Here is a 14,697-nt window from a genome sequence, read left to right as displayed (position 1 = left end):
GGATGTTGTGAATGTCTGCAACATTCCAAACCTACCCTTGCTATTTCTATTTTAAACAACCATGATAAATAACAAACATTGACATCACAGTCCATTGAACTAAACAGTTTATGTGTCACATTTGTCCAGTTTCCAAAAGATGAATCATATGAGTACTGGGAAAATGAGGAATCACCGATACATTGTAACTTACAAATTAAATTTGATTTTTTTTAAGGATTTTCATTAAATTGTTGAAATACATTAAATTTGTCATATGGAATCGCAAGCTTTTCATAGCCTATTTTTCATTGATATTTTTGAGCCCCCATATTGTGTTTTCCTGTTGTCATAATTACAACAAATGGCTGTTAGACTCTGATGTGTATATTCTGTACTTGGTTAAAACAAAAGTGGCTTATCACCAGATGTATATATTTGGTTACATTAGTTTGGCATATAGCAGGACACCCCTGCTAGACTTGTAGAGATGCACTTTCACGTTCATTCACATTATATATTCAGTTCAGGCTGAGAATTGTTCTGTGAAAATATACTAAAGTGGGTGGTATTGTAGATAGATAACACTAAAGTGGGTAGTATTGTAGATGCATAACAAGGGCAGGACCTACGTAGTGAATGTCAGAGCTCTGGGGAGTTTTGTAGAGCAGGGGGATCTAGGAGTGTACATACACAGTTACTTTAAAGTGGGATTGCAGGTAGATAGGGTGGTCAAAAAGGCTTTCGACTCTGGCCTTCATCAGAGTAATGAGTATAGAAGTTGGGAGGTCATGTTACAGTTGTATAAGACATTGGTGAGACCACATTTATAGTATAGTGTTCTGTTTTGGTCACCATATTATAGGAAAGGTGTTGCCAAGCTGGAAAGGGTGCAGAGAAGATTTACAAGTGTACTGCCAGGACTAGAGGGCCTGAGCTATAGGTTGATCAGGCTAGGACTTCATTACTTACAGTGCAGAAGGATGTGGGGTGATCTTATAGAGGTGTTCAAAACTATGAGAGGAATAGAACGGGTAAATGCACAGATTCTGTGGCTCAGAGTAGGGGAAACAAGAACCAGAGGACGGACATAAGTTTAAGGTGAGGGGGGAAAGATTTAATAGGAGCGTGAGGACTAACATTTTTACACAAAGGGTCGTCGGTATATGGAACAAGCTGCCGGAAGAGGTAGTTGAGGCAGGTACTATCATAACATTTAAGCGACAATGAGACAGATACACGGCTGGGATAGGTTTGGAGGGTAGCGCAGGCTTGTGCGACTAGTGTAGATGGGATGTGTGGTCGGCGTGGATAAGTTAGGCCGAAGGCCCTATTTTCACACTGTATGACTGAAAATCTATGTACTGCAACAGGCACTGCTGCATTATCCCTGCTGGTTTAATGAAAAATGTCCCATTGGAAATATTTCTAAACCAAAGTTTGCTGTTGTCAAATACAAGTCGTTTATTTGATTTTTAAAGAAGCATAGTTTCATACAGCAGGATTGTCTCGGGGTCTAATCAGTTTCATCCCTGGTATAAAAACGTGGAGATATTAAAAATATGAATTTGCTAATTAAAATACTGGGGAAGAAGAGAAAGATAATTAACTGGAGGTGGCCATGGGAGGTAGACTTCTATAATTAACAAAATTTGTTTGACCAGATTTGACTAGCAAAACTAAGGATCTGCAATAGCCCATCTTTAATTACTGGATCTGACTGCACAAGTATTGACTCAGTCATATAACGTTATAGCACAGGAGATAGCCATCCAGGTCCTGCTGGGCAAAAAGGTGGAGCTATTACTACCACATCCCTACCCTTGGTCTGTAGGCCTGTACGTCACAGCATTTTAAATGTTTATTATGATACTTTTTTTAAATGCATGAAGAGTTTCTTTCCATGTCACCCTGTGTAATCTGTCCTTTTCTACTATCTGAAGAAAAACATATCTTCACCCAATGTCCTCAATTCAACTACCAAGGAGGCTCAACCAGTTCAACAAATGCTCTGGGAGCATGATCACCTGCAAATTCCCCTCCATCCCATGCATGATCCTAAATTGAACATATATTGTCCTGCACTGACTCTGGTATTAAATCCTTGACCTCTTCACCTAAGAATATTATGGGAGTAACTTCATTAAACTGCACTGATGTTAAAATGTGCATTCAAGTTTTAAATATAATAACAAAAATGATTTTGTTTTTCTTTCGTTTCATGGTAAAATAGCATATTGGAAGACCACGTATGTATTGCCATAGCTTAATTAGCTTTGTGGTGAGCTGCAGTCAATGTGAAAATACTGCTGCAGTGTGTTACAATTTTTATTATATATGTAGGAAGCTAGTATACAAGAAAACAGAAGAGCCAATGAAGTTTCTGAATTTAGAGTTTGCTTTTTTATTCAAATACATTTTATTGATAAAAGATATGAGAAATACAAAACAGTATATGGCTTTTGTTACCTTCACAGTGGTGTCCTGTGTATGCGTTCATGTTGTCCAATCTATGCCTTTGTAGTGTTTGCACATTCTATGTACAGGGTACAATTGCCACTTTGCATGATGCACATTTAAAGTATCTGAAAAGCTTTTTATGCAGAGTTTATCCCTTTGATGTCTAGTGATGGCAGGATCTTAAACTGCAGTGCTTCCCCACAATGCCTTTGCCTTGGCTGCACCAGGTTTCAGCGCATCACTTAACATTGCTCCTGCAGCCTGGAATATGTCAGGCGACAGCATTCCCTTACGGCTATTGCCTATAGCTACGTTGTTGTTCTGGAAGACATGAGGTTTCGAGCAGACCAAGTGTATTTTTCACCAATTGATTATCTTTCAGCGGCACAATGTTTGACTCGGTATGCATTCCTTGGGACAGCCCATAGATTAGAAAGTTCTCTGTTACATAGTTACTTGGGCGTAACCAAGATAAGGCCCTTGCATCCTTTTCCAGGTCTCCTCCTTTGCAAACTTGCAGTCCACAAAGAATTGGATGTTCATCTCTGTCTCATCCCAGCCATTTTGAGGATGGCATGCATGTCAATTGAGAGGCTGCCTATAGGAAGGATCTGTCGGGAAGAGTCTCTCTCGCTGCTAGGCAAGCAAATTCTTGGTCCATGTAGGTGGGTTCTAGTGATGAGACATTCAAGTAGTGTTTATTGTCATATGCAGACGTACAGTAAGGTACAGATACAATAAGAAGATTTATTGCACATTGATTCTAGGAATATAATTGTTCCTAAACCTAGTTTAGTTTAGAGATACAAGTGTGGAAACAGGCACTTTGGCCCACAGAGACCATGCCAACCAGTCTCACCTGTATACTAGTTCTATCCAGCACACTAGGGACAACTTACAGAAGCCAATTACTCTACAAACCTGCATGTCTTTGCAATGTGGGAGGGAACTAGAGCACTGGAGAAACCTGCATGGTCACAGGGAGAATGTATGAACTCCACATTAACAGCACCTGTAGTCAGGATCAAATCTGGGGCTCTGGCACTGTAAAGCAGCAAATCTTCCACTGCGAAACTGTACTACCCTGGTGGTGTGGGTCTCTGCACAATGGTAGCACAAGAAGAGGACATAGCCTGGATGTGGGGATCCTTGCTGATAAATGATGCCTTCTTGAGGCAGTGCCATATATGTAGATGCTTTCATTGGTGGCGACACTGCACCTGTGATGGACCGGATTATGTCCACCACTCCGCAACATCAAGATAGTCTATAATGCGCACTATCCTTCCCTCCATTCAGTAACTTTACCAGTATACTGCTATAACCAAGAAGGGAAAGCACACAAAGAATTACACTGAATGCTGTAGCAACTCAATGGGTCAGGCAGCATTTCTGGTCAACTTAGATAGGTGATGTTCCAGGTTGGGACCTTTCTTCAGACTGATAAAACAAGCCTTGGCTTAAAAATAAATGTGAAGAACGAAATCGTAGTTTGCTTCTCTAAACAAAGATATGACCTCAAAAAGACCTTTGGAGAAAATGTGACTAGTTCTACAAGAGGTCGATCATGCATAACAATGTATGTAGCAATGTTACAAAATTTTGAGATTTTAAAAATCAAGTCCGTAATTTATCCCATCAGATAAAGCATAAAAATAAGTTTAATTTGACACCTAATTCACTTTCATATCTCAAGTATTTAAAAAGTTATGGCCATTTTCATACTGGGAAATGAGCATCTTGTTCCCTATTGATTTTCTATGGACATAACAAAAAAGCTGTGATCGTGAACAGTCAAAAGCCCATAACTTTCTTAAAAATTAAGAGAACTGAATGAAATTTTCAGTTATCATAGATTGAAGCATTCTGAAACAAATATAAAATAATCTTACTTGGATGACCTGAAATTAAAGCATATAATTAGTTAGTTACCTAATTGTAGCTAATTTCAGACTTCAATTACTAGATCTAAACATCTATCCATTTCTTAACAAATGATTAACATTTTTAAATAGCCTAAATGTCCAAATAATATTCACAAATAATTCACAATAAAACATGATTTTAAAATCTCATTTACATTAATTTATAGGCCAAATGGAAGGAATTTAGTGTTTAATTGCTGTAAATAAATGCCCATTTAAATCAGCTTTCCAGTGGGTCCCTGTGGAACGCGCTGGTTTAGAACGTTCACATTGCGGTAGATTTGTGCCCCAAATGCCGAGAAAAATACTGCGCGATATAATGGGCCCAAATTGAGCTACTCGCAATATTAAACTTTGTATAAAGGGATCTTTAGAAGCCCTTTTTAATGTAAAAATATACAACCTAACTTCAGTTGTTTGCTTTATGAGACCCTGCGGTTGCTGGCGGTCGCGGGTTTAGAGATTGATTTTTAAACTACTATAACTATTATTCAAGGCCTTTAAACCTAATAATAGCTTTTGCGACGGGGTCTTCCAGCGATTTTTCGTTAATAATTAACTAGGCTGAACATTTTCGATTGGAACAGCCTAGAGAAAATCGCGTTTTAAACCCGCCCCCCTCTAAACGGCGCCAAAATCGCTCACACCCGCAACGGCAGATTTTCAACGACGCTTCAGGTAGGCTTTGCAACATACCTAATGTATGTCTTGACATATATACAAGCAATCCGTAATTGTGATCAGAGTCTGTTTCATCAATTTCAGGATGTCCATTGGATCATCTATTCTAGTTACTTTAAATAGGGGAGAATTACTAGTGATTATCATTATATTAGAGAAGATCTGACAGCAAGCTCTCAAAGGGTAATAAATGCTGGCGGGTTCAGCTGCATTTAAATCCCACAGATGATTTTTTTTTAAAGAGAACGGAAGTATGAATAGATTCAAAATTAAGTTGAAAGACTTATTAAAGATAAATTAAACTACCTAAGTAGCAATATACTCTGCATCTGAAATAAAATCAAAGAACTGGAGATAACGATCAATGCTGATGAGCCAGATGTAACAGGAAACATCAGGGGCACATTAGGAATAGCCTGGCACATATTGCACCCGATAACAATTATTAAAGCATTAAGAAGGACAAATAATGTAAGATAAATAGGGACAGAAATTTAATAATAATAATAATAATAAATTTTATTTAATGGGCGCCTTTCAGACATCTCAAGGACACCTTACATAGTAATCGGAATAACATATAATCGGAATATAACAAGTAATAAAGACATCACAGAGACACAAATTAAAAACAGAATTCAATCCAAAAACAGAAAATCAAAAACACAGTGTAAAGAGAGCGCAGCGGCAGCCAAAGCGCGCCAGCGTCCACTCTCTCTTCACGGCAGCCATCTTGGACACAGACCTACAGGACTACAATTAGACAAAAAAATCATCTCCCCACAGTGGGTAGCACTGTGGAGGAAGGCACAATGTCCAGTCCCCACCCCATGTTCACCCCAAAGTCAGGCCTATTGAGGCCACCGCAATTGCCTCTACGGAGGCCCGATGTCTCTGGCCGTTCTCACCGGGTGGTCTTGCCCCGGCGTCGGGAGAGTCCTTTCGGCGGCTGGGCCACCTGGAACGGCCGCTTCCTGGTTGGAGCCCGCGGCTGCCGAAGCCGACAAGTCCACGCCGGTTTGGAGCTCCCAGGCTCCCGATGAAAAAGTCGGCGCCGCCTCTCCGCACTGCCGCCTCTCCGCACTGCCACTGCCACCTCGCCGCACTGCCGCCTCTCCGCACGCCGCCTCTCCGCTCCGCAGCCCGGAGATGTTGCTCTCGGCGGTCCAGCTCGCCAGAGCTCCAGCGCGTCGCTCCAGCGCGGCGACCCAGGCAAGGCATTGCCCGCTCCACTCCAGCACTCCAACACTGTGCCGCCACCGAGGCCGAGGTGCTGGGCGGTCCCCGCCAGGAAACGGCGTTCCAAGCCCGCTGGTACGCCACGAGGACGGGTCGACGGGCAGCCCGGAGAAAAGGCTGCCACACCGACCAGGTAGGGACCGAAAAATATATAGTTACACCTACCCCCACATTAAAAAGACCATATCCCTATAAACAAAAAAACAGGACTCATTAAAAACTATAAAAAAAGAATTTAAAACAGACGGCTGCTGGCTAGCAGCCGTTCACCAAGATGGCTCCTCCCCCCTGGAGCAAAAAGTTTAGGAGCAAAAAGTGATATGTCAATATTGATCAAACCAGAATCTATATGGATTGAATTCAAAGGAAAGAGATTGAATGTGTTAAGGTGAATGTGTTATGGGTCACCTCTGAAGAAAGGAAAACAAATATCAAAGAACATGCAAAATGAATTGGGGAAATGAGGTGTGTAGGAAGGACGTGCAGATGCTGGTTTAAACAAAAGTTAGACACAAAAAGCTGGAGTAACTCAGGTAACGAAGTAATCGTTGACGTTTTAACCGCCTTCATACAAACAGGCAAGATGTTATTGAATGGAACATAGGGAATGGAGTATTTGCAATGTTTCCAAGGCTCCTTTCTTACTCAAGTTGCAAAAGGCCTAACGAAAGAGAGTACAACTGAATGGCAATGGTAAACATGCAAGAATTGAAAAGAAATGTGAGATAGAGTGGGGGGTAGAATTTGTTATACAATTGTGATTAGAAACATAGAAAACAAGTACAGGAGGAGGCCATTTGGCCCTTCGAGCCAGCACCGCCATTCATTATGATCATGGCTGATCGTCCCCAATCAATAACCCGTGCCTGCCTTCTCCCATATCCCTTGATTTCACTAGCCCCTAGAGCTCTATCTAACTCTCTCTTAAATCCATCCAGTGATTTGGCCTCCACTGCCCTCTGTGATAGGGAATTCCACAAATTCACAACTCTCTGGGTGGAAAAGTTTTTTCTCACCTCAGTCTTAAATGGCCTCCCCTTTATTCTAAGACTGTGGCCCCTGGTTCTGGACTTGCCCACCATTGGGAACATTTTTCCTGCATCTAGCTTGTCCAGTCCTTTTATAATTTTATATGTTTCTATAAGATACCCCCTCATCCTTCTAAACTCCAGTGAATACAAGCCTAGTCTTTTCAATCTTTCCTCATTTGACAGTACCGCCATCCCAGGGATCAATCTTGTGAACCTATGCTGCACTGACTCAATCACAAGGATGTCCTTCCTCAAATTAGGAGACCAAAACTGTACGCAATACTCCAGATGTGGTCTTTTACCATTTAAGATTTAAGATGAGACCTTCCAGGGAACACTGGAAGATTCTTACGATTACCTGACTTGGAAATAATCCACCAGGTCCAGAAGACAGCAGCTTTTAGTTTATTTCCTTTCAATGCTTAAGTATTGAATTGAAACGCTGTAAGTGTGTTTGAATAGTTCAACACTGATTCTGGGACTGAGAGCTTGGTCAGTTCTGGCTCAAACAAGATGTGCATCCTTGGTGCGGGTATGTTTAACAAATTCCATTGTGCCGCACAGTGCAAAGACCATATAACCATATAACAATAACAGCACGGAAACAGGCCATCTCGACCCTTCTAGTCCGTGCCGAACACGTATTCTCCCCTAGTCCTATATACCTGCGCTCAGACCATAACCCTCCATTCCTTTCCCGTCCATATAACTATCCAATTTATTTTTAAATGATAAAAACGAACCTGCCTCCACCACCTTCACTGGAAGCTCATTCCACACAGCCACCACTCTCTGAGTAAAGAAGTTCCCCCTCATGTTACCCCTAAACTTCTGTCCCTTAATTCTCAAGTCATGTCCCCTTGTTTGAATCTTCCCTATTCTCAGTGGGAAAAGCTTATACACGTGAACTCTGTCTATCCCTCTCATCATTTTAAAGAGCTCTATCAAGTCCCCCCTTAACCTTCTGCGCTCCAAAGAATAAAGCCCTAACTTGTTCAACCTTTCTCTGTAACTTAGTTGCTGAAACCCAGGCAACATTCTAGTAAATCTCCTCTGTACTCTATTTTGTTGACGTCCTTCCTATAATTAGGCGACCAAAATTGTACACCATACTCCAGAATTGGCCTCACCAATGCCTTGTACAATTTTAACATTACATCCCAACTTCTATACTCAATGCTCTGATTTATAAAGGCCAGCACACCAAAAGCTTTCTTTACCACCCTATCTACATGAGATTCCATTTTCAGGGAACTGTGCACAGTTATTCCCAGATCCCTCTGTTCACCTGCATTCTTCAATTCCCTACCATTTACCATGTACTTCCTATTTTGATTTGTCCTGCCAAGATGTAGCACCTCACACTTATCAGCATTAAACTCCATCTGCCATCTTTCAGCCCACTCTTCCAACTGGCATAAATCTCTCTGTAGACTTTGAAAATCTATTTCATTATCCACAACCCCTCCTATCTTAGTATCATCGGCATACTTACTAATCCAATTTACCACACCATCATCCAGATCATTGATGTACATGACAAACAACAGTGGACCCAACACAGATCCCTGTGGCACCCCACTAGTCACTGGCTTCCAACCTGACAAACAACCATCCACCATTACTCTCTGGCATCTCCCATTCAGCCACTGTTGAATCCATCTTGCTACTCCACCATTAATACCCAACAATTGAACCTTCTTAACCAACCTTCCGTGAGGAACCTTGTCAAAGGCCTTACTGAAGTCCATATATACAACATCCACTGCTTTACCCTCATCAATTTCCCGAGTAACCTCTTCAAAAAATTCAAGAAGATTAGTCAAACACGACCTTCCAGGCACAAATCCATGTTGACTGTTCCTAATCAGACCCTGTTTATCCAAATGCTTATATATATTATCTCTAAGTATCCTTTCCATTAATTTGCCCACCACTGACGTCAAACTAACAGGTCTATAATTGCTAGGTTTACTCTTAGACCCCTTTTTAAACAATGGAACAACATGGGACGACAGATGGCACAATGGGCTAAGTGTTCGGCTGGCAACCGGAAGGTAGCTGGTTCGAATCCCGCTTGGAGTGCATACTGTCGTTGTGTCCTTGGGCAAGACACTTCACCCACCTTTGCCTGTGTGTGAATGTGTGTGAGTGATTGGTGGTGGTCGGAGGGGCCGTAGGCGCAGAATGGCAGCCACGCTTCCGTCAGTCTGCCCCAGGGCAGCTGTGGCTACAGAAGTAGCTTACCACCACCGAGTGTGACTGAGGAGTGAATGAATAATGCGATGTAAAGCGCCTTGAGTATTAGAAAGGCGCTATATAAATCCCATCCATTATTATTATTATGTGCAATACGCCAATCCTCCGGCACTATTCCCGTTTCTAATGACATTTGAAATATTTCTGTCATAGCCCCTGCTATTTCTACACTAACTTCCCTCAATGTCCTAGGGAATATCCTGTCCGGGCCTGGAGACTTATGCACTTTTATATTTCGCAAAAGTGTCAGTACTTCCTCTTCTTTGAATCTCATAGTTTCCATAGCTACTCTACTTGTTTCCCTTACCTCACATAATTCAATATCCTTCTCATTGGTGAATACCGAAGAAAATAAAAAGACCTGTGACATTAGAGGATAGACATCAGGAGAAGATAAAGTAGGATCTTATTCTGTGATAGGACCCAAAAACCCAAATCCCTTCAATTATAGAACACAGAACAATATAGCACAAAACAAGCCCACAATGTCTGTGCCGACTATGATGCCAAGACCGTCACTTATTTACCTATACTTAACCCATATGTCTCCATTCCCTGCATTTTCATATAAATCGATCCAAAAGTATTTTAAATGCCACTAACATATTTGATTCAACCACTGCCAACAGCAGCGCATTCCAGGCCTGCACCATCCTCTGAGTAAAGAAGCTTGCTTTGCATATCTCATTTAAACTTTGCCTCTCTCACCTTTAAGCTATGCCCTCTAGTATTATATTTTTCCATCCTGGGAAAAAGATTCTGACTGTACCCTATCTATGCCTCTCATAATTTTATATATCAGGTCAGCCAGCAACTTCCAGCATTCCAGAGAAATCAATCCAAGTCTGAGCAATATCTCCCTGTACCTAATATCCCCTAATCCCAGCATCTTTCTGGTAAACCTCCTCTGCACCCTTCCCATCCTTCCTGTAACGTTGCTAACTAGAGAACTCTTCTGTTGCCTAGGGGCTGGCACAGTTAGCTGAGTTTAATGCAGGGGATTACAAACAACTGCAAGTAATCTCATTATATAAAATGAGTTGTCAGAAGCACAAAACTCACGACTGCCTACATCAGATACAAATATAGAGTCTGAATGGAGTTCAGGTTCCAAGTGACTGGCTGACTTTGCTATTAGTAAGGATTGAAATAGTGTGAGGAGTCACTGCTGGATGAATTCCCAAAGACCCTAATATCTGAGATGGAAACCTTGCCAAGTTCTCCAAATTTCTAAGCAAGCATTCTTAGTCCCTGGCAAAGACAATCTACCAAATGACTTAGAGGATATGAATTAAAAATTCTCAAATAAAATCACACCCAGTTTTATGAAAGTGAAATAAAGTTTGGCAGATTTGCTGGGCATTTTCAAGGACATTACAATCAGAGTTGATAGAGGGTAAACTGCAGTATACTTTGATTTCCAGAAGGCATTCAATAAGCCTATGTAAAAGATAAGAGCTCATAGTTTTGAGGGAAGTGTATTGATATGGTTTATTAGATTACACCTGGAGGTCTAGTACTTGTAATACCGGAGTACTAGTCGTATAGTTTTGCTCCCCTTAGCAACTTTGGAGGCAGTCCAATAGAGATTTATTAAGCTAATTCTTGAAATGTGAGGGTGTTCTGTCACAAATAGCTGAAACAAATTGTATTCATTGGCGTATAGAAGAATAAGGGTGATCTTATTGAAGCATATAGGATCCTAAGGGACATATAAGGGAACATGTTAAGATGTTTCCTTTGATGATAAAGTCTCAAATGAGGGAAATAATTAAGAAAATAAGAAGATGGCTACTTGATACTCACCAGCCCACTGCTTGCAATGGGAGGAAAGAGGCTTCTTGGAAAGATATTGGACTCCTATTAATGGGCTTATGTAGAAAGGTAGAAACAAAAGACTGTCATGAATCAGGTGAGCTTTGTTTCTTTGCAACGTTAAGTGGGTAAATGATTTGAGGAGTAAAGGTCATAACTGAGTACATTTATAATAGTCAATTCACAGCTTTACTAAACAAGTGCAACATTCTCAATCTTATAGGCAGAACTGATCAGCAGTAGTCTACCTTTGATCAGCGAGTAGAAAAAAAATTAGTTGTTCTGGTTCATATCTAGTGCATATGACAAATAATACTTCTCTGTATATTCATCTCTTTAAATTGTAGAATGTAGCAGGCCCATTGTAGAACTTAGCAATCCATTAAACTCACATAAAAGTGGTTGTGACCTGTTTTAATGGAGAACCAGGCAAGCTGTCCCACAAGGATGCATGTTTATTTGTCATTGAGGGAACTGCAGGTCAAATTGACCAAGTTCAATCGCTAATAGATAGATAATATCTCACCATGAAAGGATTTATGTGACAATCTGACAAAACTGGAACATACATCAGCACAGTTCAGAGCTTTGAAGTAGTCTTGGCACAGTGACAGAGTTGCTGCCTTACAGCTCCAGAGACCATCTGGACTGTATATGTTCTCCCTAAGACCGCGTGTTTTTTCCAATTTTCTATGGTTTTCTCCCACATTCCAATGACATGCAGTTGTCTAAGATAATTGGCTTCTATAAATTGTCCCTAGCGTAGGATAGATCTAGTCCATGGGGATCGCTGGTCGACATGGACTCAGTGCGCTGAAGGGCCTGTTTCCATGTTGTATCTCTAAATTAAACTAAACTAAATTCAGTTAAAACAGTCCCATTAGACCAAGAGAGACAGAATGATATAGTTAGGAAACTGACTAACCTGTATTTACTCAGGGATGCAGAACAGTTAGAATTCACTGACAAACAGATCTAGTGCATGTCTCTACAAAAATAATTTATTGAAATGGCTACTAAAATTTTCTTCATTGTTATCTGAAAAAACTAGGATGAATATGACTACATTAATACAGAGAAATTTGTATTTATTGAGTATTATTGAAGTAGTGAACCTTCTTGTTAATTGCTTTGCTGATTTTAATGCTACAAATTAAAATTGGATGATTTTGAATGTTCTGAAACTCAAAAAACTCAAGGTGCAGAAAACACACTTTTATGATTTGTGAGTCAATTTTTTGATTTTTCGGGCAAGATTATGATTTTATATAATATTCTCATGAAGATTAGGATACTAGGATATCGCATTAATGAAGATCCTCACCGCTTTTTGAATAATTTTTGGATAAGAATTAAACTCTTACAAACATTGGTTGTTCAAATCGACTCAATTGCTCTGGTAGAGAGATAGCATGGATACTTGGACAAAATTGATTGGCAGACACAAAGCAAAGAGTAGGAGTGAACGGGTCCTTTTCAGAATGGCAGGCAGTGGGGCGTGGAGTGCCACAAGGCTCAGTGTTGGGGCCGCAACTGTTTATCATATATATTAATGATTTGGAAGAGGGAATTAGGAGCAACACTAGCAAGTTTGCGGATGACACAAAGCTGGGTGGCAGTGTGAACTATGAAGAGGATGTTAGGAGGTTGCAGGGTGACCTGAACAGGTTGAGTGAGTGAGCAGATGCGTGGCAGATGCAGTATAATATAGATAAATGTGAGGTTATCCACTTTGGCGGCAAAAACAAGGGGGCAGATTATTATCTCAATGGGGTTAGGTTAGGTAAGGGGGAGGTACAGCGAGACCTGGGTGTCCTTGTACACCAGTCACTGAAAGTTGGCTTACAGGTACAGCAGGCAGTGAATAAAGCTAATGGAATGTTGGCCTTCATAACAAGAGGATTTCAGTATAGGAGTAAAGAGGTTCTTCTGCAGTTGTATAGGTCTCTGGTGAGACCACATCTGGAATATTGTGTACAGTTTTGGTCTCCTAATTTGAGGAAGGACATCCTTGTGATTGAGGCAGTGCAGCGTAGGTTCACGAGATTGATCCCTGGGATGGCGGGACTGTCATATGAGGAAAGATTGAAAAGTCTAGGTTTGTATTCACTGGAGTTTAGAAGGATGAGGGGGATCTTATAGAAACATATAAAATTACAAAAGGACTGGACAAGCTAGATACAGGAAAAATGTTCCCAATGTTGGGCGAGTCCAGAACAAGCGGCCACAGTCTTAGAATAAAGGGGAGGCCATTTAAGACTGAGGTGAGAAAAAACCTTTTTCACCCAGAGAGTTGTGAATTTGTGGAATTCCCTGCCACAGAGGGCAGTGGAGGCCAAATCACTGGATGGATTTAAGAGAGAGTTAGATAGAGCTCTAGGGGCTAGTGGAATCTAGGGATATGGGGAGAAGACAGGTGCGGGTTATTGATTGGGGACGATCAGCCATGATCACAATAAATGGCTCGAAGGGGCGAATGGCCTCCTGCACCTATTTTCTATGTTCACTGTGGGCCAAATTCCTTCCTCCAGTGCCATGCCCTTTCAATGCTTCCACCTGTTTTTATGAATAATCTACTTCTGAATTGCCTTTGTCTTGGGAAACATTCATAGAAATTTGGATTTATGTCATAACTAACTAGCTTGCATTCTCTCAGAAATTAATGAAGATGAGAAGTGGGTGAATGATCATGTTGAAATTCCAACAGGTAAGGTCAGATCTGAGATTTAGTTCTACATTGAAAATAGCGGAGAGGTAATATTGTACATTTACTGGTACATCTAGACTTTGTGTTGAACTACTGGTTTAGTTTTAAATATTTGTTGCCTAACCCTCAGCTTGCTTGAAACAACTTCTGCTCAGAAACAACACATAAATTGCTGAAGTAACTCAGCAGCTCAGGCAGAATCTCTGGAAGATATGGACAGGTGATATTTTGGGTCAGAACCCTTCTTCAGATCCTGAAGACCTGAAGTATGAAGAAGGGTCCCGAGCCAAAACATCACCTATCAATGTCAATATCAAAACATCACCTATCAATTTAGGGGGACGACAGATGGCACAATGGGCTAAGTGTTCGGCTGGCGACCGGAAGGTAGCCGGTTCGAATCCCGCTTGGAGTGCATACTGTTGTGTCCTTGGGCAAGGCACTTCACCCACCTTTGCCTGTGTGTGAATGTGTGTGAGTGATTGGTGGTGGTCGGAGGGGCCGTAGGCGCAGATTGGCAGCCACGCTTTCGTCAGTCTGCCCCAGGGCAGCTGTGGCTACAGAAGTAGCTTACCACCACCGAGTGTGACTGAGGAGTGAA

This window comes from Amblyraja radiata, chromosome 7 (genome assembly GCF_010909765.2).
Source record: "Amblyraja radiata isolate CabotCenter1 chromosome 7, sAmbRad1.1.pri, whole genome shotgun sequence".
Lineage (NCBI taxonomy): Eukaryota > Metazoa > Chordata > Chondrichthyes > Rajiformes > Rajidae > Amblyraja > Amblyraja radiata.
The sequence above is the reverse complement of the archived record's forward strand: the minus strand, read 5'-3'. Positions refer to the sequence as shown.